Here is a 23,163-nt window from a genome sequence, read left to right on the forward strand (position 1 = left end):
CCCTTTTAAAAAAATTGGTAATAGTGTTTACAAAATATAATAACACTCTGGAATTAAAATTAATAACTGAATATGAATACACTTCCCCACCCAAAACCCATATTTACCTGGCATTGCATGCCAGAAAAAAGGTGTTAAACTTCTTAATATTTTTTTTAATTCATTTTAGAATAAGTTTAAAATTAGTAGCAAATCTTTAAAAATTGATACCTGGGTATTAAAACTAATACCCAAGTATTAATACACTTCCCCACCCAAAACACCTATTACCCTGGCATCCTGTGCCTGTCAACCCTTTAAAATAAATGTTAGATATATTTAGCAATTTGTTTAAAATTGTTCTTTTAATATTAGACAATTAGACATGACTGTAAAAAAAAATAATACTTGGGTATTAAATTGAATACCCAAGTATTAACACATTACCCACCCAAACTCCCTATTTGCCTGGCATACGATGCCAGAAAAAATTGGCAGAAGCTATCAATTAAAAAACAATATATATAAAAATTAAAAATCTAATTAAAAAAAAGAATTAAAAACTAAGCACTTACCTAAACACTTGTGTAAATTTGCTATAATGTTTCACTGGGATAGCATGCGTTGGAAAGGCATTTATTGTAGCGATAATTTCATTGTAATTTCATGCCTTGTAATGGTTGTTTACCCCCTCAAGCCATCAATGCTCATTATGTGAGCTTTTGGGAGTTAAAAATAGAAGAGCCCATAATAATAAGTCAACCACCACTGCAGCTGGTAAAGCTGGGGGAGTCACGTCTCAGGTTGATCACGCCCTGGTACTAGCTAGTGAGTATAATAGTAATTGCAAGAAATTATATGACTTACCAGTGCTCGGCCCAGCTGCTGCTTCTTCCCCTCCAACTAATTCTCATCCTGCAGTAGCACCGGAGCTGGCATCACTGGTGTTCTGTGTGGCTAGAATAAAACATTATACATATTTTAGATTCCAGATACGCCACTCCAAATACAACTGCAATGCATCACTACAGTTCAGTTAGCTATATAGTATCTTCTAACAAAAATATCACTTGGGGCTTTTGATTGGTTCACAAAGTTAAAGAAGGCAGGGGTGGAATAATGGTCAATGAAAGATGTATTGTGATGGCTGGCCAATACAATGGGAGTGGGACCTCATACTATATTTTCAGTCATGCTGCACTGTCACCTTGTCCCAAGCTTGTCGGCACTTATCAGCGGTAGCCTACAATTTGTATTTGGGTCAATTGATCAGCTTGTGGTCCATTGTGGTATCTTCTTTGCATGAGCTCTCTCAAATAGCAAGAAGGAAGGATGCTCTCCTGTCATGGAATGGTAGACATGAAGGCCTGGGTGTAAAGCAGACTTGAGGTCAATGCCTTCCACTGCAGCATGCTGAATTTCCCTTTTCAAAGTACTCATAAATTGTTTGACAACATCATTTGTCTGTGTCTAGAGAACTGAACTTTTCTGATGTTTGCTGTTCAACCAGTTAAAAAAGCCTTTGAACTCTCTGCTATTGAAAGGTGGACCTTTGTCAGATTTGAGATGGAGGATACAACCCATGTTGTGAAAATGTCATCTAGTCTCTTGATAACTCCGTCATGTGTGGTTGATGGTAGGTCTTCTACTAAAGGAAAACTTGAGTACTCACCGACAACTACCATGAGATAATGTACAAAATTGAGGGATCTGAAGAAGTCAACTGCAATCCTCCCCAAAGCTTGCTTAGGTAGATCAGACATGTTCAACAGATGCTGAGTTGTTTCGTGATAAAGGCAGTTGCACAGATAACCAGCTTTAAGCACCCTTTCAACTTGTTCATCAAGACTCAGGAACCACACTCGATCTCTGAGGGCTTTTTTTTTTGTTGCAGCAATGCCCTAATGTCTTTTGTGTGCGAGTTCAATAACTTGTTGCCTCTGGCTTTCAGGGATAACTATTCTTGCCTCTAATGAGAGCACATTGTGTGTAAGATTGATTACATTCAGACGACCATTCAAAGGGAAAATCTCACTTTGTTAGTTTTATTAGAGGGGCACTCACATGGAAAAATGTAGATTTTTCACAGCCTTGATGGGCTGAAAATCTTGATTTTATTAAAGACACAGAGGATAATATTATGCAATAATTTCTTTTATTGCCACCACTCAGAAGCATTTTTTAAAGCTTCTAGAATTCAGAACTTAGAGCATTTAAAACATGCCAAAAAGAATAAAACCCCCCAGCAAGAAGTCCTCTTCCTTCTTTATTGAACTGCAACTTCGAAAGCAAATGTACTATCAAAGAAGGTCCTCCAAATGATGCGTATACTTCTTTTTTTCCAAAAACTCCACGGAAAAAGAACACTCCAAGGAGAATCTAGTTACTTCTTAGACTTGTCCTGCTGCACACACAATAAAACAACATCAGGTTTGGGTTAATACTTTGTGGGATGGATAATATTAGCCTCCGTGTCTTTAATAAATTCCAGATTTTCATCCTATCAAAGCTGTGGAAAATCTTCATTTTATGTCAAGACCTGGAGGCTAATATTGTGCAAGCAAAAAGCTTATTAATCATACAAGTAGCTGCATTTTCAATTGGTTTAAAGTAAAAACATCTGAACACAGAATTCGATGGCTGACCAATCAGCACAGCATAAAATATCTTGCAGACAACCCCCAACCATACACGCTTTGGAAGTAGCAGCACCTCTCACAGAATGCGCCCCAAACATACTCACATCCACTCCACACTTCTTCAGGTTGGTGGGCATTGTCTTCTTTCTTCCTGGTGACAAATGATTTTGCTTCCTGCATGTACTCCTCTCTCGGCGTTATGCATTATACCTGGCTGTTGCTGCCTTTAGCACTTTTTTGCACCTAGTCGTCTCTGTCTCTAGCGCTTTCTCACACTTGGCTGTTGCTGCCTTTAACACTTCTTACCTGGTTGTCACTGCCTTTAGCCTTTCTGCTTTGTTTCAGTGCCGGCTCTGAGTTATGCTGTGGTGAAGTATGTCTATTTTCGGCCTTACCAGGATATTTTTGGCAGACTTACTGACCTCCTGCAACCTGACACCTGAGGAGTTGCAGGACAGAAGAGCGGAAGGAGAGCTCATGTAGCAGTTGGCTAAACTAAAGTTGGAAGCAGCCAGAGAAGCAGCATCTGCCCAAAAGTGCCCTAGAGGAAAGAAAGGTTGAGGCTGAAAGGGCCTTTGAGAAGAGAAAACTAACACTGTAGAAGTAAAAAGTTGAGGCAGGGAAGCCCTTTGCAGAGAAAAAGAAGGCTGAGAGAACCTTTGAGGAGAAGAAAATCTTGCTGTCTCATGAAGTAATTCTGAGAGACCTTGATCTAAAAGCCAAACAACTCCGATGGTCCAGCAGCAATGGTGGCAGTGACAATGCAGTTTCAAATTGGTTCTGAAAGGCCCACATCCCTAAAGAGCTGGTTCTTAGTTATGTGGTAGGGGATGATGTTGACAAGTGGTTTGCTGCATTTGAGGAGTCCTTCGCATGCATTGATTCCCAAATATGGAAAGGAATACCTTGTTGAGCTTCCCAGATGTACTATGTTCCTATGAAGGATGTCTTTGTCACTATCTTTGCTCTTACCACAGAGAAGGTTCAGAGAAAAGCTATCCAACTAGTGTTGGGAAGATTTTGTGGACTACTCCAGTAAGGCGCGAAGTGGTTGAGTGAAGGGCAGCAAAGTGAGTGATTTTGATGGGCTGTATGTTCTAACCCTGAGAGAGCACATGCTCAGTAATTGCTTTACAGAGGGACACCAATATATGATAGACTGGAAACTCACTTCACCCAGAGAGCTTGCGAAGGAGGTAGACATCTGGATCACCACCAGAGTGTCGGGAGATCACCAAAAGGGTGTACTGGATACCCACCAGAAGTAAGAGGAGAGTGACAAGGATAAAAACAAATAGAGCTCTCAAGGGCCCCAAAAGAGTTTTCAGGGGAAGGAATACCATCCCAGTCCTAACCAGAAGAAAGGAGGGTTCCATGGGAAGAATCCCTCAGGTCACTTCTCCCCTAGATGCTACAAGTGTGACAGGTTGGATCACTTTTAGGGGAACCTCACCTGCCCAAAGAAGATGCAGCCCCCACTAGTGGTTATATACTGAGGACGGCAAGTGTAGTGCTTGGGGATGAGGTTGCCCTAGTTAGTTTTAGGGGGATCACAGAGGTTACCCTAGTGTCCATGGGTGAGAGATGGTCCAGAAGGCTCACGTGCTTAGGAATACTAAAAAGTATAGGCAGTCGGTCACACCCAATGGGCAGAGAGTGGACTCTCTGAGAAACACAAGGGCTAGTTTGACTACTGTTAGTTCAGATAATCCCCAATTTGTTCAACCAGGCTGCAACAACTGAAAACCACAAGAGTCACTACCCCTTGACTCTAGTTCCTTTAGACTGTATCTATGCAAATCCACATGGGTTGAGAAAGTGGTAAGAAGAAAGGAGAGTTTATATAAATTTCCAGCAGGTTTGTAAGTAGGTTTAAGGAGCATTTGGAAAACGAAATTGTTCCGAAAGGACCAGCTATGAAACCCTCTATGGTGAGGATGTTATGGTGTTTCCTCATTATATGTTTTTGAGCAGCCACTTATCCCACTTTCCTAATAAAAGATGTTACTAAGAATGTTAAAGTAATAATCTATCTTATTCTATCCACAGCGGATTGAGAAGACCCCAATGATGAAGCATGTCAGCAGTGAGAAACCCTGGTGAGTGAAGGAACTCAAGAATGAAATTGTTCTTTCTTGTCTGAAACAAGACTGTCTAACTCAACTTGAGTTGGGGTCTTACACCACCCTAGCTAGGTTCCAAGTCTGGTATTCCATTTTTTCTCTGTTCGTTCTTTGTCAAAACTAAGCCAGTGTAGGGTTTTCAGGCCCTTCGCCGCAGAATTTCTTTTGGGAATGTCCAGGACCAGTTTTGCAAGCAGTAGCTGGAGTTTGTGCTGCACCTTGTTGTTTGAGTCTACAGCTGTGGGAGTAACCCCATATCCCCCACATTGACATTCTGGACACACCTGACAACCACACTTGTCTGCAAACATGACTGAAGTCAGAGGTCTCACCTTCTCCGAGGAAGAAGTAGAAAGAATCATCTCATTTATGCTACCATTAGCAGAAAAACTAAACAGGGACTCCAATGAAGCTGGCCAATATTGGGACGAGCTGACAGAATTGAGAAGGAATCAAATAAAAACCATGATTCAAAGTATTATGCTGACTGAATACCTAAGGGCAAACATTGCTCCACGAGGGTTGATCATACAAAATGAACCATTCATCTTCCAGCAAGACAAAACCTTCAAGAAGGACTGGTCATTCATTTTGTGGCACTGTACCAGGCACTGGTTAGTGTTAATCATCAAGACTGAAGCTTGCCTGTCCGAAAAAATTAAGGAGGAAATACACACTTTGGAAGTCCGCCTAAAATCATACCAAACACTAACAGAGCTGAAAAAGCGCCTGGAAGAGCTGATTAAACAATTTTGAGGTGACCCTCAAGGACACAATAGTACCAGAAATATGAAAAGGACCGAAAATCCTTTTCACATGAAAAAGTCTACCCCTATACAAGGGAAGACTATAATCCATCTGGGAGAAACCCAGGATATAACTCAGACACTGAGGGCTACAATACTGGTTCTGACAACTCAGAATCAAACTACAGGCGGAATAACACCAATAAGAATCGACGCACTGGGAGAGGACGCATAAGGAACAGGGGAGGATATGGCTGGTCACCACATAACAATATGCCCTCACCTTTCTTCTATCCACCACATTTTCAATCGCAACAACCATATTCATAACGGGAACAAGGGCCTCAACCTGAGCCACCGGGACAGTCTTTTTTAGAAAGAGGCAAAGGACCACAAAGAGGCAGGAAAGAAGAGGACAATAAAGTGCAATGGGGACAACCTCTAGAGTCCACGAGGATGAATCCAAGGAGCATGGGCCCTCTGAACATTCCCTCCACCAGCAACCACCCAGTCTAGTGGTGAACCTATCAGACGCCACCTTGACACCGATCCAAAAAACAGTACTAGAAAAGGGGCTGGGATTCGTTCCTACTACTAATATGGACAAATTCAAACTCTGCTGTGAAATGAATCAATTTACCCGCAGGATTAAGCTGCAGATCTTCTTCATAGACAAACCACCGATACTCACCCAGGAAGGTGACACAGGACTGCACCGGAAGCCACACTTTACCCCACCATCAGCCAACCTATGAGTAGAACTATTGGCTTTCGAGAAAGCCGTTCTCAAGGAAGTGAGCGAAATAAACCGCAGAACTATTAAGATCTTCCACAACACCAGCAAGGTGGAACAAACAACGATTCAACTCCTGGCTAACGATAGTAAAATCATAATATAAACCAGCTGAAAAAGGGGGAGCAAACGTCCTGCAGAAGACCACTGCATACCGCAAACAGTGCTTAAGACTCCTAGTCTACTAGAGGAGCTATACACAAATAAGAGAAGACCCAACAGAACAATTACGTATCGAAATTGCCAGCCTGGTTGAAGAATCAACAGCAAATGACTGGATAACCAAGAAAGAAGGCGACTTTTTAATGAACACCAATCCGACAACACCCTATTTGTATATGATACCAAATATACATAAGTCCTTAGACAGTCCACCAGGAAGACCAATACTCTCCGATATTAGCTCCATGCTGGAAGCTCTTTTCAAGTTCACAGACACTTTCTTTCACCCGCTAATACAAGGATAGAAACCTACTTACAGGACACAAAGTCTGTACTATGCCTCCTCCAGGACCTACAATTCAACCCCACTACCTGTATACTGATAGGCTTGGATGTGGAAAGCCACTGTACAAGTTTACCTCACAAAGAGACCTTAGACATCATAGAGGAAGTCCCTTTTGAACAGGAATGGCTTTACTACACACCAAGACATGTGTCTTGGAATGCTGCAGAACGGCTCTAACATAGAATTCCTTCCTCTTCGAGGAGGCACTATTCGGCTAACAACATGGTATCAGCATGGAGAGCACCTTCACCCTGAGTGTGGCAGGGCTCTATGTACACCATTTTGAGAAGCACAAGATACTCAACAACACGAATCCCTAAACCAACCACATATTGTTATGGAAGAGATACATCGATGATGTGTTACTGATTAGGGAGGGGAATGAGTCCGAGGCCACCAATTTCATGACCTGGCTTTATCTACAGGATCTCTTTCTCAAATTTACGCACAAAATGAGCAGGTCACAACTGGTCTTTCTGGATCTGTACATTTTTGTCAGAGGAGACTCACTCAAGACCACCATGCATTTTAAACCACAGCGAAGAACTGCCTCCTGTTGTATGACAGTTTTCACCCGAGACAATTTAAGGAGAACCTCCCATTTGGACAGTTACTACGCCTGCAGTGAAACTGCATGGAGAATGAAGATTACAAACTTCAAGCAAAAGAATTGTCTGTAAAACTGATGATAAGAAAATGCCCCTCACCCCTGATAAAGAGGGCAAAAAAGAGAGCGGCTAACAACCACAGAGAGGCGTTCCTTGAAACACGCCAAGAAGAGAAATCTGTGACTGACAAAAGACCTATCTATATCACCACGTTTAATATAGCATCAGACAAGGTGGTTAAAATTGTGAAGAAACATTGGTGCACCTTGAACAGTGGGAACTTGGACATCCCGAGACCAATGTTCTCCCACAGGAAAGGGAAAAACCTGAGAGATATTCTGGTGCATACACGCCCAAAAACACCAACTCGTAACAGGGGTAACCTGCGGGTTTTACAGACCTTAGTCAACGGGCACTACCCGTGCAATAACTGCAGTGTGTATCACCTAACATCACCTACCAAGAGGCTGGTACTAAACAACAACATGATTTGGGAAATTGGAAATTCACAAATTGTAACTCCACAGGGGTAGTCTATTTGATAACTTGCACGTGCAACCTTGACTACGTGGGCATGACCACGAGGAAGGTGAGCACAAGGATACTTGAACATCGTAGTAATATCAAGGGCAAGCGAACAACCACAAAAATGACCACACACTTCATTGTAAAACAACACACCCCTAATGATCCCAGATGGGTGGTGTTGGAACACATGAAACAGAGAGACAACCTGGAACACAAACTCCTAGAAAAAGAACAACGCTAGGCTTTTAAGCTATGTACAGATGCCAATGGTCTGAATGACAACATCCCTTGGGGGCAGTTCACAAAATAGAGTAAAAAGCCTGGGTGACATAGGTTAGATCTAAGTGCCTTAGCCACAACATACTACACATCGATGCCCAACCCACACGGTGCGTTTCTGATAACTATGTCAGTCATTGCACATAGTTTCATCAGTGCTTAGAAATGACGACAATAAATAAGATGCACATTAGACCAGTTCCAGAATTTTGAAGCCATCGTTATGATCTACCCTAACATAAATACACCTATTCACAACACGTGGACACAAAAAGTGTTCTTGCCCAACTTACCCCTGCACTAACGAAAAATGAACTGAAACGTGACACATAACGATATTATACATCAGTGATTTTCCTTCAATTGAACCCGAGTACTGAACGCGACACATCTTTAGAGATGGCGCTACCCATGTGGCCGTGTTTCCTTGATTTGCTACACGTACATAATTGTACTGCAAGTACATCACCCCCTATGGGTAGGGCCATCATTCCTCCAGGAGTGACAACTCTATAAAGTATGTCCCGTTTTCCAACAAACTCTATGCTCCCAACATGGCTGCCGGTTTTGCCAAATTCTGGCAATCTTTAGTCCGCAAACAGCTCTAGCCTACACCCCATGACTGGGCGGAAGCAGTACTACATAACCAGGTACCCAAGGAAAGATGCGTTAATATGCGGTCTCCAGGGGTACGAGTAGGTGAATCACCGGTGAGGCGTGCTCAGCTCAAGTAAGTGCTGCGATTTTTTCCTCCCAACAGGGCGACCACAACAGATTTATTTTCTGGTGGCAACACCGAGCAAGCCCGGCTCCTGTTTTCTATAGTTTAGAGAGTCTCTACTGGCCTAATATCTAACCATATTGTGTTACCATCCTTTCAGGGTGTGACGAGCCCCTCAACCCCTCCAGACCATGGGGCAATTCTGAACCTCACATTAAGGGGGTCATTAGGATCGCGGACGGACTTGCGTCCGTCCGCGACCCCAGAGCAGGAGGGAACCTCCGCATGGCATGCGGAGTTCCCTCCTGTGCAATTAGGATGTGACCGCAAGGGTTGCGGTCACATCCTCTATTTTTAACATTGCGGCGGGTGGAGCTTCAAGCTGCACCCGCCGCAATGTTAAAAATGCACGCATTGCATTTGCATGCAGTAAGAGGCAGGCACCGCGCGGTGCCTGCCGCTTTCTGCATGCAAATGCAGGGGGGTAACATAGGTACCCCCCATGTGCACCCCCCACCCCCCCTTCACCTAGGGGGCCCGCAACGGGCCCCCGCAGTGAAGTTCCGTATGTTTTTCCACGGCGGAAAACCCGCCGCGGAAAGGCATACTTTACAGGCCATCCTAATATGGTGGACGGTGTCTGACAGACACCATCACCATATTAGAGCTTTTCCGCCGCGGTTGTAAGCCAGCCGCGGCGGAAAAGCTGCGGACGGAAACCAGGACCCACCAGCCATCCTAATGTGGCGGTGGGTCTTTGGTCAGTCCGCTGCGGTTTTCCGCATCCTCTGGGCCGGCGGTGCCTTCCGCCGGCCCCGAGGATGCGGAAAAACAGCGATCCTAATCGACCCCTAAGTATGTAATCTCGCCGCTCGTATCATGTTTTTATATGGTATTTGTCACGTGGTGTATATGTCTGTGTTTTTAAACGAATACCTTAATTAAGATCTCCCTAGGAGACGCTATCCACACGTTGATTCTACCAACAAGGCACAGTGGAACAGACGATCACAATGTTTTTTCATGCACAACGGACAAAGTTTGAGTGTGAACCAGACACATTGTGTTGCATGCAGTATAATACCTGCCAGTGTCCTGGCAGGCAAGTGTATTTCTATCATTGCTCTCTTAGATTTTCTATGGATACTACGATCCATTGAGTAAAATTGTAGGTATTATAGTGCACACACAGTAGGTGTGGCACATCAATTATCACTAACTATATATTTACCTCACATTTAGGTCACTTAGGAGTGGAATGCACAGGGCTGGCCCTTGTGTGGTCCTGAGGAAGAGCCCAGGGGAGGCTTGAAACATGTTGACCAAAACTAGAGGATTTTAACTCATCATGATTACATCGTTGTCTAGTACCCCTGCTTTTAATAAACTGACTATGAGCTGGAATAAAATTATTTCACCCACTAACCAGGTATTTTTAACATTTTTTCCACCCACTCCACAACACTGCACGACACATGTTCTCACGTAAGTGCTCCTACGTAATTTTGCAAGTCGAAGCATGCCTCAATTCGTAGCGGATTGAGAGGACCACAATGATGAAGCATGTCACCAGTGGGAAACCTTGGTGAGTGAGGGGACTCAAGAAAGAAATTGTTAATTCTTGTCTGAAACAAGAATGTCTAACTATGCTTAAGTTGGGGTCTTACGCCACCCTAGCTAGGTTTCAAGTACGGTATTTCGTGTTTTCTGTGTCCATTACTGAAAAAAAGGGTGGACCATATCTTTATACCCTCTACCTCCCCCTTTTTTGAAGTGTGTCACTATTAACAAACGCATCAACTTCAAATCTTTATGTATGGTCCATAAGGCTCTCTTTCTCCCCTACCCTACGAGACTGAAAACCATGTTCACTTGGTACTCCCCGGGCAGATCCCTTTGCTCATCCTCTAATTTTTATCTCCATGTACCTAGAACAGTCAGGAAGAAATGGGACCACAGAGCCCTCTCTACGGCTGCCAATAAACTCTGGAATACCCTGCCGATAAACATTAAAGCCATTTCCCAGCACCTCCCTTTTATAAAGGCCCTGATAATTTGGCTATTCTGCCTATAGACATCCCCGATATTACCCTCTTACAGGTACTTTCTTTCTGGACCGTAGTCTATAGCGCCTTGACGCCCTCAGGTAAACTTTGCCCTTTATAAATTAAAAAATCAATCAATTAATTCAGAACCGTATATGTTTTTGAATGCTTTGCATATTGCCCAGCAATACATTTTTGAGGTTGGTGACTGCTACTGAGAAAGCTTAGCCTCCTAAGGAATTCTTATTGTAAGGTAGTATGGATCTTTATGGTGCTAGGCTGCAGCTCAGCGCTGTATTTTATTTGTACTCCTTACATTTAAATTGAAAGTATAATAACTATTCCTTTTCAATAACATGCTCTGAGTACGATTCAAAATGCCTTGAACATTGATCATCTAGCTGCTACTAGCCAGTGGAGGGTTTGAAGGAATTGTGTCTTGTGTTCTCTGGGTTGAAGGTAAAGGTGGAGGAGTCTTGCTACAGTGTTTTGGAATTGTTGTATTATGAGCATGATGAAACAGGGGGTGCAAGGTTTAGGCAATTGGCATAGTCAAACTTAGAGATGAAGCTGTGAAGGTAACTTGTATTTTTTGGTGTTATCCTATGTACGGGGAGATACACTAAAGTGGTTTCATTGTGTGGAAGGTGCTCCTTATGACCTCACTGGCATGTAGGTTTGGGTATAGATTTGAGTCCACCTGTAGATTTCTCAGCTCTCCTTATGAAGCTGTATGTACATCAAGTATTTATAAGTTGTTATGTTACATTTGCACCTTTAGCAAACCGTTCATTCTTTTCCTAGCACATTTTGGCTCGCCAAGGCTTTTACGCGCACACTAATTAAATTATAAATAATTATATGAGGGTTTCATCTAGAAAAAATGCAGTTCCATTTTTTTTTCTTGCTATTCAGAATAATTTCTCCTGGGGTGACTTTTGCTCCACACGATAGCCATTCCACACATTTCGCCTCTGTACCTTTCACTCCCAGGGTGCACGCTGGCGGGGTTCATCATAGATCAACATCAGGCCCATTGGGATTTCTGCAACCCTGTAATTTCATTAAGGTGCCATGAAGAACAATGGGTCGATCAGCTGCATAATTATGCTGTAAGACGCATGGCGGCTGATTAGGAGGTTTAAATGAAAATATGCTGAACAAAGAGATTTATAATCTGATGGGGCTTGAGGAATTGTATGCAGTAGCTATATTTTATCCTAGTAAACATTCCATCTGTTGCACTTTCCGCCCAACCTGGAAGCTAAGCTTGTGACTCGCGTGCTCTTGGAAAGCAAAAAATAAAAACAGAATTCAGCAAGGATAATAGATTTAAATCTTGCCAATACCATTTCATGGTTCAGCAAACAATTTAGTGTTATTAACTGACTGGCTAACTATCACATAGAGTCTCCAAATTAACTATGACCATTCATAGGTGGAGTTCGAAATTCATGTTTGTGTGGGACTAGACACAGGGCCTGATTACAAGTGATGAAATTACGAGTTTGGTTTTATTTAAGGCCTCTGAGAATTACTGGAGGTGTTTAATAGCACAACATTAGTCTGTGGGATGTCTCAGGTAACGTTTTGTACTGGAAGGCTAAAGTTTAAGTCCAAAAACCTATTCTAGACATACTTTACAACTTTTCTCACTGTGTATGGGTGCTGTACGAATGTAGCACACAAATGTATTACACATATCTTATAACTTGAAAATATTCCAAATGTTTGGGAACTGGAATCCATTTGTGTTTGGCATTATTATATTAAGGGAGGTAGCATCCTAAATTAACAACTTTAACCTCTAGCCCCCACCCAACTCTGGGCCTGAAGACTCAAATGCAGCACTCATCCAAACTTTGAAAAGGTGTCATTTAAACAATGCTCCAACTTTACAAGTGCATCTAGAAAGTGGAATTTGTGTGTGCAAATCCCTGTCTACCAATGTTAGTAGATAGGGATTTGTGTCAAAATCCATGGGTGGTTGCATGGTATGCGCATGTAGCACTCAAGGGACGCTCCCTTGAACAAAGCAGTATGCAATGTTGCTTTGTATTGCTTCAGGGCTACGTTCTAGTGCCAAATACTTTTTGTTCTGGAAAGTAAACTACCAAAAAACAATTTGCACCAGTTAGCATCAAGTTGAGTGATGCTGCATGAGTGCGAAATGTAAGCATATCTGGGCCTATGCCTCTGGGCCAATGGCACCCAGAATCCTCAAGTTAAGAGCTAGAAAATCAAGGAGAAGCTCTGTGTATATAGATGTTAAAAATAGTATCTTTAAGGAAAATTCTAGGGGTGTGGTACTGTTGTCTGGGTAGGAAATGTCTGCAATCAACATTCTTGTGTTATTCCTTTTCTCTCTTCAGGTTACAATAAACATTCTATTTAAGGACTGATCAGTTGATTTATGAATATTTGTACATGCATGCTCTGTGTTCATCATAGCAGGGTGATCTAATGGAACATGGTTGGTATCTAAGTAATTTTTTCAACAAAGTGTAGCCTACAATAGTTGTCCCTGGGATTTGTGTATATTGACGTTGCTGTAATTATAGGTTCAGTGATAGCCATGAAATTTTGACGAGACATACGTAAAACAGTACAGTTTTTTAAAACATTGGTTTTAAGCTAATTATCACTGGTTTTCTAGAACGTTTGCATGGACCATTATACAGATACATTGGCCAATACGCAATTGTCTGATTGAGAAGAAGATAAATTGCATGATTACACAACATGAGATGGCATTTCTAGTGCAGCTCTGGAATACAATCTTCACTATCTGGGTGAATATGCATGCAATGGATGCAGCAACACCTCGGGATTAGATGGCAACAAGCACAGATATAGGGAAATTATGTTTACCTTATTCTTGTGTAGTTACAACGTATTGTCTCCCTACGATTGGAGGCAGAAACCAGGTCTGTATATATAAAAAGCTTCTGTTATACAAAATAATGAAGATGCGTAGCTCAGTGTACTTACCCACACAAAATTCCAACCAACTACACAAGGATCTGATTAAAATTGGTCCTGATGAAGACCCAGACCTGTAGAGGCACATTTGGCAAAAACACATCAACCACTCACATGTGATGCAGAGGACTGGTAATGCGTCCGAACCACATCAACTCATCTACATTTTAATGTAGCCCCTATCCCTTCTCCATACTGAAGTTCATTTTTAGCATAGGAGGTAATTTTATTTTTAGTTTCAAATGTGTTTTTTTTATTTTATCATGAAAAGTAACAGTAGACATCGTGACATGTTGCAAATGCGTTCGGCACATATTGCTGGCGGGACAGACTAGCATGTCTTCCCTGAGTAGGAAACACAAAACGAAGTGGATATGCCAAAAATGAAAAACGATATCACGAAAGCGAATGTGATGCAGTGCAAGGAGATAAGACACGAAAATAAGCAACCAAAACCCCTTAAACAACCTGAACCCTACCCCCCCACCCCCGCCCCAACCAGTGTGCCATGTGTCAGAATAGGGTCCGTGGGTTAGCCGATAAAGAGCAACGTGACTGGTCAGTGAGTCATCGAGAGTCATGCGTGGTATCAGTGAGGCGTAGAATCCGGAGATATTTAGGACTTTTATTTTTTAGATTTTTTAGATTTTTTATTTTTAGATCACAGAACCCACCAGTATTTTTTCCAAACATTTCCCTTCCGGATGGAAGTGTTATTCACCTGGAGAAGGGAGTAACCAGGTGCGGAACCCAATGATGGAGCTACCCACTAATTCACCCCAGTGGAGATCATATATACCACTGGTGGTAATTACTGGTTGAGGGTTTACAAGATACCACTTGTGAAACTCTAGCATCAAGATCGGTGTGGTTCACTCTTTTTTGATTTATGACAGTATGGTTAATGGGACCCAAGTGAACTTTCCAAGCTTTTTTGTCCCTTCTTTTTGATTATTGGTGTTGTCAGAGATCATATGCAGTAGGCCTCTGGTGACAAACATGCCTAAGTATTTCAATTTGTTTTGTTTTCAATGAAACGTCAGGGAACCAATAATGGCCAAATAGTGAAAGTAGTAAGTGGCAGGGCATCAGATTTCGACCATTTTATTTTATATTTACAAGCATAGTAAATTGCTTTGATTTCTCCTGCTTTCATTTGCATCCATTTTATGCATTCATTGTGTCATATGGCAATGGCTAGGGTTCCAAGGCTAAGAAAAAAAAGAGGATGGAGAAAGGGGACAGAGTTGCTGCGTGCCACGAGGTATGGCAAAGGAAGGGAGGCTTGGCCTCTCCTCACCACTAATGCCTTTCCAATGTTCTAAAGATGTAACCCCTCTCCACCCTTTCAAAGGCCTTTTCGGCATCCAGGGAAGGCAGAACATGATCATCCAGATAATCACAGACTTGCCAGAGGATATGTGAGAGAGTGTAGAGATGGTTGGCCAATAACCATCCCAGCACAAACCCGACCTGAGTGGGACGTATTAGTTGGGGGAAAACCGTTTTAATATGGTTGGCCAAGATGTAAGGAGTGTTAATGAGGCATATATCTACTTGTACCTTATTCTCACTGCCCAGGAAACTTCTATCCTCTCTCCATCCACGCTCAGTTTCATCATTCACTGGTCACTCCTTCTCTCCCTTTGCCATCTCATTTCTCCCCACTTTTCGTTCCCATCCTTCAATCTATCTCTAAACCAGTCTATCATGCAACCCTTATTTCCACCCAATCTTTCCTCTCCCCCTATGTTTGTTCCTCCGTCCCTTTCCCTGTCTCTGTTTCCTTTTGTCTTTCTCTCCACATCCCTTCCTTTTCCTTTCTCCTCTTCCCTTTCACCCCAGGAAGGGGGTCAAAAGAGTTGTTTTGTTTATACAGTGACACTGCCAAAAAAAGGTGGTATCTTCTTATCCTTTTCTATTTAGATTTTTTTTTTTTGCAAATGTATTTTAAACGTTTGTGGTTCTTGGTGGTTTTTTCTCACATTCCATTGCACAGTATTTGAATGAAACGCCTAACCGCAATCCAAGAAAACTGGCAGCAGGCCTCTGTGGCTTCTCTGTTTGATCATTGTGACTTGCTGTGGGGGACAAAAATCAGGGCCGGACTTGCCATAGCGGGCACCAGGCATTTCCCCAGTGGGCTGCCTGGATGGTGGCTGGTTTTGGGCCCCTGGGGGACTGTTTTTGTTACGGGGGTCGGCAATATCGGCCCCCTGTAACAAAATCGACCGAAACCAACCCTTGTAGACAGCTCGGCTGCACCCCCCTCCCTCCAGTGGGGGCCGAGCAGTTTGCCAGAACCGGTTTCGGTTCCCAGTCCGGCCCTGACAAAAATTCTCCTCCCTACACCTAAGACTTTAATTTTGCTGATCAAAGGATGCACCTCCCTCAAAAGCTGACTGACACTTCTGAGGCCCAGGATGAAAGGAGCTGCACCCCATGATGTGCGTACTCAGGCCGCCCAATTGTCATTCTGCAAATAAAAATTAATGGGCCTAATATGTCTCTTGCACAGACTATCTCTCACCTGAAGCTGCAGCTCCATTGGAAAAATCAGCCCAGGTATATGGAGTTGCTTGATCCACAGACAAAAAAATCGACCCACAAGCTGACCTCTGCGGTAGGCCCCTCGGGCACCAGCGAAATGCCCACCCTGCCAATCCAACCTGACATCCAGCAACGTGGCCTGCTCTTCAGCCTCTCCATGGTGTGTGGTGGCTAACCATATACGTCTTCATAGCAGCCAACAATAAAAGCTGGCCCTATTGCCTCCTCCTTCTTAGTCATTTTCCTCTTCCTCTTCAGTGGGGCTCTCTCTATAGCCAGTGTTGCGAAAGAGGAAGAAGGCAGTGCCGTGTTATCTTAGCATATTTGTGTTCTTTTAATTGTTATTGCTGCCAAGTGAATGTGTCAGAATGATTTGTATCATATATGTACGTTTAGTACCATTCCATCTATGTGATGTATGCGAAAGTAAAGATAAACTATGAACATCATATTATGTGTAGCAAGATGTTGCTCCTAGTTTCTGGATCGTCAGTACTTCTGTTTTCCTATGGCTATGGGCGGATCCATGTTCGACTGCACACAGGGGGAAAACAGTTCATATTATTTGAGAATACCCCTAATTCAGAAACATATGCACCATAACTGGCACAGTTACATGCCAGCATATTTCAGAATGGAGCTTACAATTTGTGGGTTAGAAACTATAAATATTAGTACCAACCACCCGGTCAAAAAACATCATTTATACTGATGTTTAAATGATCAATGTCTGCCTTGGATAGTCAGCACAGGTGTCACCGGTGCATCTGCATCTGCTATATGATCAGAGCCTTAAGTGGGATGAAAAAATTGGGGGTGTCTCCCAAAGGGGTGAAGCCGATTTAATTGGGTCATTGCTTAAAAAGCAAGCTAAAAATCTGGGCTTAGCATAGTGTGTCCCCGACTGGCATTTTGCTGCTTCTGTCATTGCATCCAAATATATAATACAAGTACAATTACACCTACAACAAGCCAGGGCTATCGACTTTATCAATGGTTGTTAGTTGCATAAGATAAATAAGCAGCAACTTCGTTGTATATCATATTGAAAATGCTCCAGTTCTGAAATGATGAAACTGTGAAAGAACTACACCGAATTTCTTTAAAGTTCCATCAAAGACAGTGAAAGGTAGGGCCACTGCAGAGTTAAGATTTATTTTTCACCCTGGGGGTGAGGGAAACAATGGAGAGCCTGATAGGGACACGTCTCAACATATGCTTTTTGGACCAATTGGTGTTAATATCAGCGCAACACGTCACTGCAGCAGTTTTGCAGTGTGTGCTCTGGATACCTTTGATAGGTGCCACGCCTCCATTTTCACGGATGAGTTCAATATCTCTGACATCCACTCTGGCACCTTAGAGCAATGCACAGCTGAGCTAATCCAGCAAAAATGGCACAGTGTCCACAGCGTGAATTATTGCTATTTGAAGGACATTTTGCCTGCAATATGATGCGGTCCAGCATACATCCGACAGCCGAAGTAGTAAATACGCCGACGCGCTGACCAGCGGTTCCACACAGGCCCTTCTTTTCCAAGCATGTTGTTCCTTGTTCCCCGTTGTAGCTGTCAGCAGAGTGACATGAAAGTAATGTATTTTTGTAGCTGGTAACAGATTCCTCCTTCCGACTTTCAGTCATTGGTCTGACTGACACCTTAAATCAGCGTGTAGTCAAGGAATGCCATGAAAAGAAATGCTTGGTTTCCAGTGCAACGTATAAAACAAAGCCAGAGACATCAGTAAAAGCCTTGCAGGCACAGTGAATGCAATTTCCAGACTGAATAGGCCTCTGCCTTGATATTAGCCTGGTCCTGCGTGCCTGCTAGCTCTCTGAAAATTTAAAAGATGCTGTAACGTTCTTGCAGTCACGCAAATAAAAAATGAAGGTACACGGGGAAAGAAAAATGGCCAATCGAGTGGAATGTAATAGGATTAAAAAGGATCACAGTGTAACTGGATTAAAAGGAACTACTGCTTTACTGAGCTCGGCAGGCAAATCACTCGCTCAAACAGAACAGCAGCATCTGTTAACATCAGAAAATTGCATTAGCGCTCCACAGCCGACGAGAAGCAGCCCCTTGAGCGTGTGGTGGGCTGGAGCCAACACCCAGAGCACTGCAGATGCGCAGTATTTACGCTAAAGAGATCTTGACCCCCAGTATTATTCGAGCCTCTTTGGTTGCAGTGGAACCATTAGAAATGTATTTATTTTCGGAAATCAGTTCCAGGCTCATAACATTAAAAGTACTGCATTTTCCGACCATATAAAATATCATCCAAATTCAACAAGTAATACAATAAGCTGATGTTTGACAGTACACTAAAATGATAATCCTTATTTACATCGAGGGTGCATGACAACAGAAAAAAAACTTCATTGTACGAATTTCTCTTGAATAAAAACATAATTATATGCTTTTGGACGGGGCGTATTTGACATGGGTTTCCCACTTTTGCCTTTGCCTTCTGTTATTTTGCTGTGTGTTGAACTTAGTTTTTGCTGGTCTAGATGCTTTGGGCATATTTCTACGAATAGGCCATGTTTCAACGCATGAGTTTAGAACACATGCCACTACAGCAAGTCATTGTAACAGCTTGCGTTGTAATTGCATGTGGTGTAACATGGTCGTGGTAATGACTGCGTTGTAATGGCATGTGATGTGCAAACATCGTTGTAAACAATGTTTCCCCTCTGCCACTGCAGTTCAGTGACTATGTGCAAGTGTTCCCTGTTAATTGTTGCTATGGATTAGTGAGCCCATGATTGGCACATTTGATTTACTAGTCAGTCCCTAGTAAAGTCCACAGTGTGTGTCCAGGGCCTGTAAATCAAATGCTGCTAGTGGGCCTGCAGCACTGATTGTGCCACCGACATAAGCAACCTGTAAATGTAATTCAGATCTGACACTGCAATATCTGTGTGCAGTTTGGTACTGCCATGTCGACTTGGCAAGTGCACCCACTTGCCAGGCCCTCCCATTACCTTTTCTTACATGTTAGTCACCCCTAAGGTGAGCCCAAGTTACCCCTGAGGGCAGCGTGCATTGTATGTGAAAGGTAGGACATGCTCTGGTGTGAGCGGCATGTCCTGATAGTGAAATACTGCCAAATTTAGGATAGAATGGGGAGTTTGCTTATAACATCTTATAAGCACAACTGTCCAGGGGAACAAGATTGGAAAATAAAGTTTAGTATGCCTGAACTCAGAATGATAAGATGCATCTTTTAGTGAGGGTGATTTGTACATCTGTGTTTGAATACCACTTTTAGAAAGTGAGTATTTTCTTGCTTAGCCATCCAGTGTGCATCTGCTAGGATGTGTATTGACTGCCTGGCTTTGGAGTGACAGGGGCTGGGTATGTGCATTCTGTTCAGGCAGCCACTTGGGGGGATTATTGTGTCCTGCCTTTCCAGGATATGCTAGGGCTGGGCTGAATAGACCTGGGCTGCATTTAGAGTAGGGAGAGGAGATTTCCTTTCACCTGAACGGGCCTGGTCTGCCTTGCACAATGCTGTCTCCACCTCCTGCTAGGAAACAGCACCAGAGAGGACAAAACTGGTTTTGACTGGGCACAAGGCTTTTCTGCCATCAGAGAACAAATAATTTTGCTGTATAAATACTAGGACCTAGACCCCAGAACTTTAGACTACTTCTGAAAATCAAGAGAAATCTATGCCAAGGAGAAAAGCTGGAAGAAACCGGAGAAAGAGTACTGTCCCTTTGCTGTGTGCTGTCAGGAGTTGATCTGCAGTGGCTGCTTCTGCCAAAGAGAGCAACTGTGTGTGTACCCTGTTTGAAAAGTATCTCCAAGGGCTTGAAGTGGAGCTTGCCCCCTGTTCAAGAGGTCTCAGGAACAGCAAAGACCTCACCCTCACCATCCTTCTGGTCACCGTCTCTGGTTCTGCTGGTTCCAGTCACCGCAGAAGAAAATAGCAGCCAACCACGTCACCAAGTCCATCGCAGACTCCTTGTCCTGAAGGCACCGCAAAGAGGAATATATGATGATGCAACACAAACCATTACAACGCATGCTTTTACAACACAGTTTTTACATTGCAACTACAATTACATTGCATGTTTTTACAATACATACCATTACATCGCATGTTCATAGGAATCACCTAAAACTACCTTTGCAACTCAATCCATTATAATACATACTAATACTTACATACTATTACTACGCACATTTTTTAAATTCTTTTTTTTTCTATAAATTTCCTTTTTTGTTAAAAAAAAGTAGAACCAACCCTTGGAACGGGATGCAAAAGAAATAGGGGTTTTGGGTGAGGGATGTCTTAATACTCGGGTATTAAAAATAAATACTACTCAGGTACTTTTGAATGCACTGATACAATTTAATACCCAATTATTAATATTAAAATGTAAACATATGTTGACGAAAACCGGAATAATTAATACATTCAGAGTGCAAACAGAGATAAAGAGATATTTTACACCCACCATTTTGAACCACGAAAAAACGAAAGTCTATCAACTATTTTTATGAATGCCCTTCATCCCACAACATGACTGACATTCCATGAATAAACATTTTAAAGAACATTTTTAGCTTTAACAAAATAATTATACTTTCTGTCAAGTCTGATTTAGAAACATATTTTCTTTTAAATTATCGTTTACCCTCAAAAACCGTATAAAAGCAGCCATCCACCATTTTGAGCACAGTGGTAAACTGACTTCCATAGTGACCGCATGCATTTTTTGAGCGAGAAAAGTATAAATCATTTGATAAGCCAAACAGTGCCATCTACAGACAGAAGTAAGTATGCGATTTAAGTATTTAAGGAAAACAATATTAATACATATATTAGAAATATTAACAAGTAGTTTTATTTAAATGTTTTCCAGCGTTTGCTGAATTTCAAAACCAGTAAGAAATTAAAAATAGATATTACCCAGCAAATAAATCCTTTAATCAGTAAGTAACAAAAAATTACTAACTTTACGGGAAATAAATAAAATTAGGCATTACAATTTTTATTTATTTATTTGACAGTTCTATAGAGCGCGAACCAGACCCTTGCGGATATTAGAGCGCTTTACAGGCAGTGAAAGTTCTACAACACAATACCAAATACAAATATACGTGTACATAGTGTGCATACATAAAACAAACGAGAGAGGTTAATCAAATCTGCATCCTACGTTGTACAAAATAAGATACAGAGAAAGGTGCGGGCCGAGAGAGCATCAGTGTCATGTAGATTGTCTGTTTACACCTATATAAGTCATGGTATATTTCGGTGATGACCATGTGGATTTTTCCATGAGAATCGCCTTTACTTCCTTTTTGAACAATGCAGTAGATGAGGCAGATGGGCTGAGTGCTAGCGGCGAGAATGGAAGCATGGATGCAGTGGCGGAGGCACCAGTGGGGGATCCTGAAATGGGAACAAGTCCAGTCGTAGCACCTGGACCTGGACAATCTAACTACTCGGAAGATCAACTACTCGGAAGATCAAACCCAGCCGGAGGTAAGAAGGCCCATTGGAGTGGGGGAGACTCCGTTAATAAATGCAGGGCATCAAATGGTTCAGGAGCAGCTACAAGAGCGTGAGCAAGAGCGGCACACAGCAGGGACCCCAGTAGAAATATTAATGGCTGACAGTGAAGCACAGGCGCCAGCTCCAGCCCAGGTTCAACTACAAGCAAAAGCACAACGGCAGAAAGACAATGAAAAAACGCTAAAGACTACTGAGACCAGGAAGGGGGAAAAGACAGTAGTAAAGGCAAAACTAATGGAGGCAGCAAAATGCTTGGGGAAGGTTGTCGCAAGCAAAAAGTTTCTGAAATCGAGAGGTAGAGCAAACTCCGTACCTGGATGCGAGGGGGCAGGGGGGCGAATGGAGAAAGTAATACCAGGATCTCCAAGTGATGAGTGTTTCTATTCTCTAATCGATGAAACGGGGGCCTCAGCATCAAGTAGGGGGTCCTCAGCCTCGAGCAGGGGGAGCATTTCAGAGGGACCAGACCTAGATACTGACACTGGTACAAATTCGGGCTCAGACTCAGGGGGCCCCACCGAAGGGAGTGCATCAGATCGTAGAGGTTCTATTGGGACAAGAAGACACCAAGGAGGGTCTAGGGTTAAGCGGAAGAAAATATTCAGTCCACAGCAAGAAGAGATAGTCAAAAGGCTGGATTGGGATTACTCTGCAACATCCCAGCTGTATCCCGAGAGTGGAGTTCCAGATGTACAGCAGGGGGCAGCCGATAAAGGGGCTTCAAATCCCGCTACCATGGAAATACTATTTACTACCCTTAAACAAATGCAGGGAGAGGCCAGGGCAGAGTCAAGAAAAGCCAGGCAAGAATCAAAAAAGATACAAGGGTCTCTAAGGAAAATGAACAGGCTCTATGCAGACATGGCGGGGAGAGTAACTCAAGTGGAAGAACGAACTGGGAACTTAGAGGATGAAGTCTCTAAGTGGCAGCGATTTAAAGAGGATCAGGAAAAGATGGCCGAGGATATGAAGTGGAAGCTCGAAGATTTCGAGAACCGCCAAAGGCTCAACATCGTGAGACTCTTAGGGATTGCCGAAGTAATTGAGGGACAGGATGTGCGGGCCTTCGTGATCAACCTATTCAAAAACGCATTTCCGGAACTGTCAAAATGGAATTGGGAAAGCGAGGT

Source organism: Lissotriton helveticus, chromosome 10 (genome assembly GCF_964261635.1).
Source record: "Lissotriton helveticus chromosome 10, aLisHel1.1, whole genome shotgun sequence".
Taxonomy (NCBI): domain Eukaryota; kingdom Metazoa; phylum Chordata; class Amphibia; order Caudata; family Salamandridae; genus Lissotriton; species Lissotriton helveticus.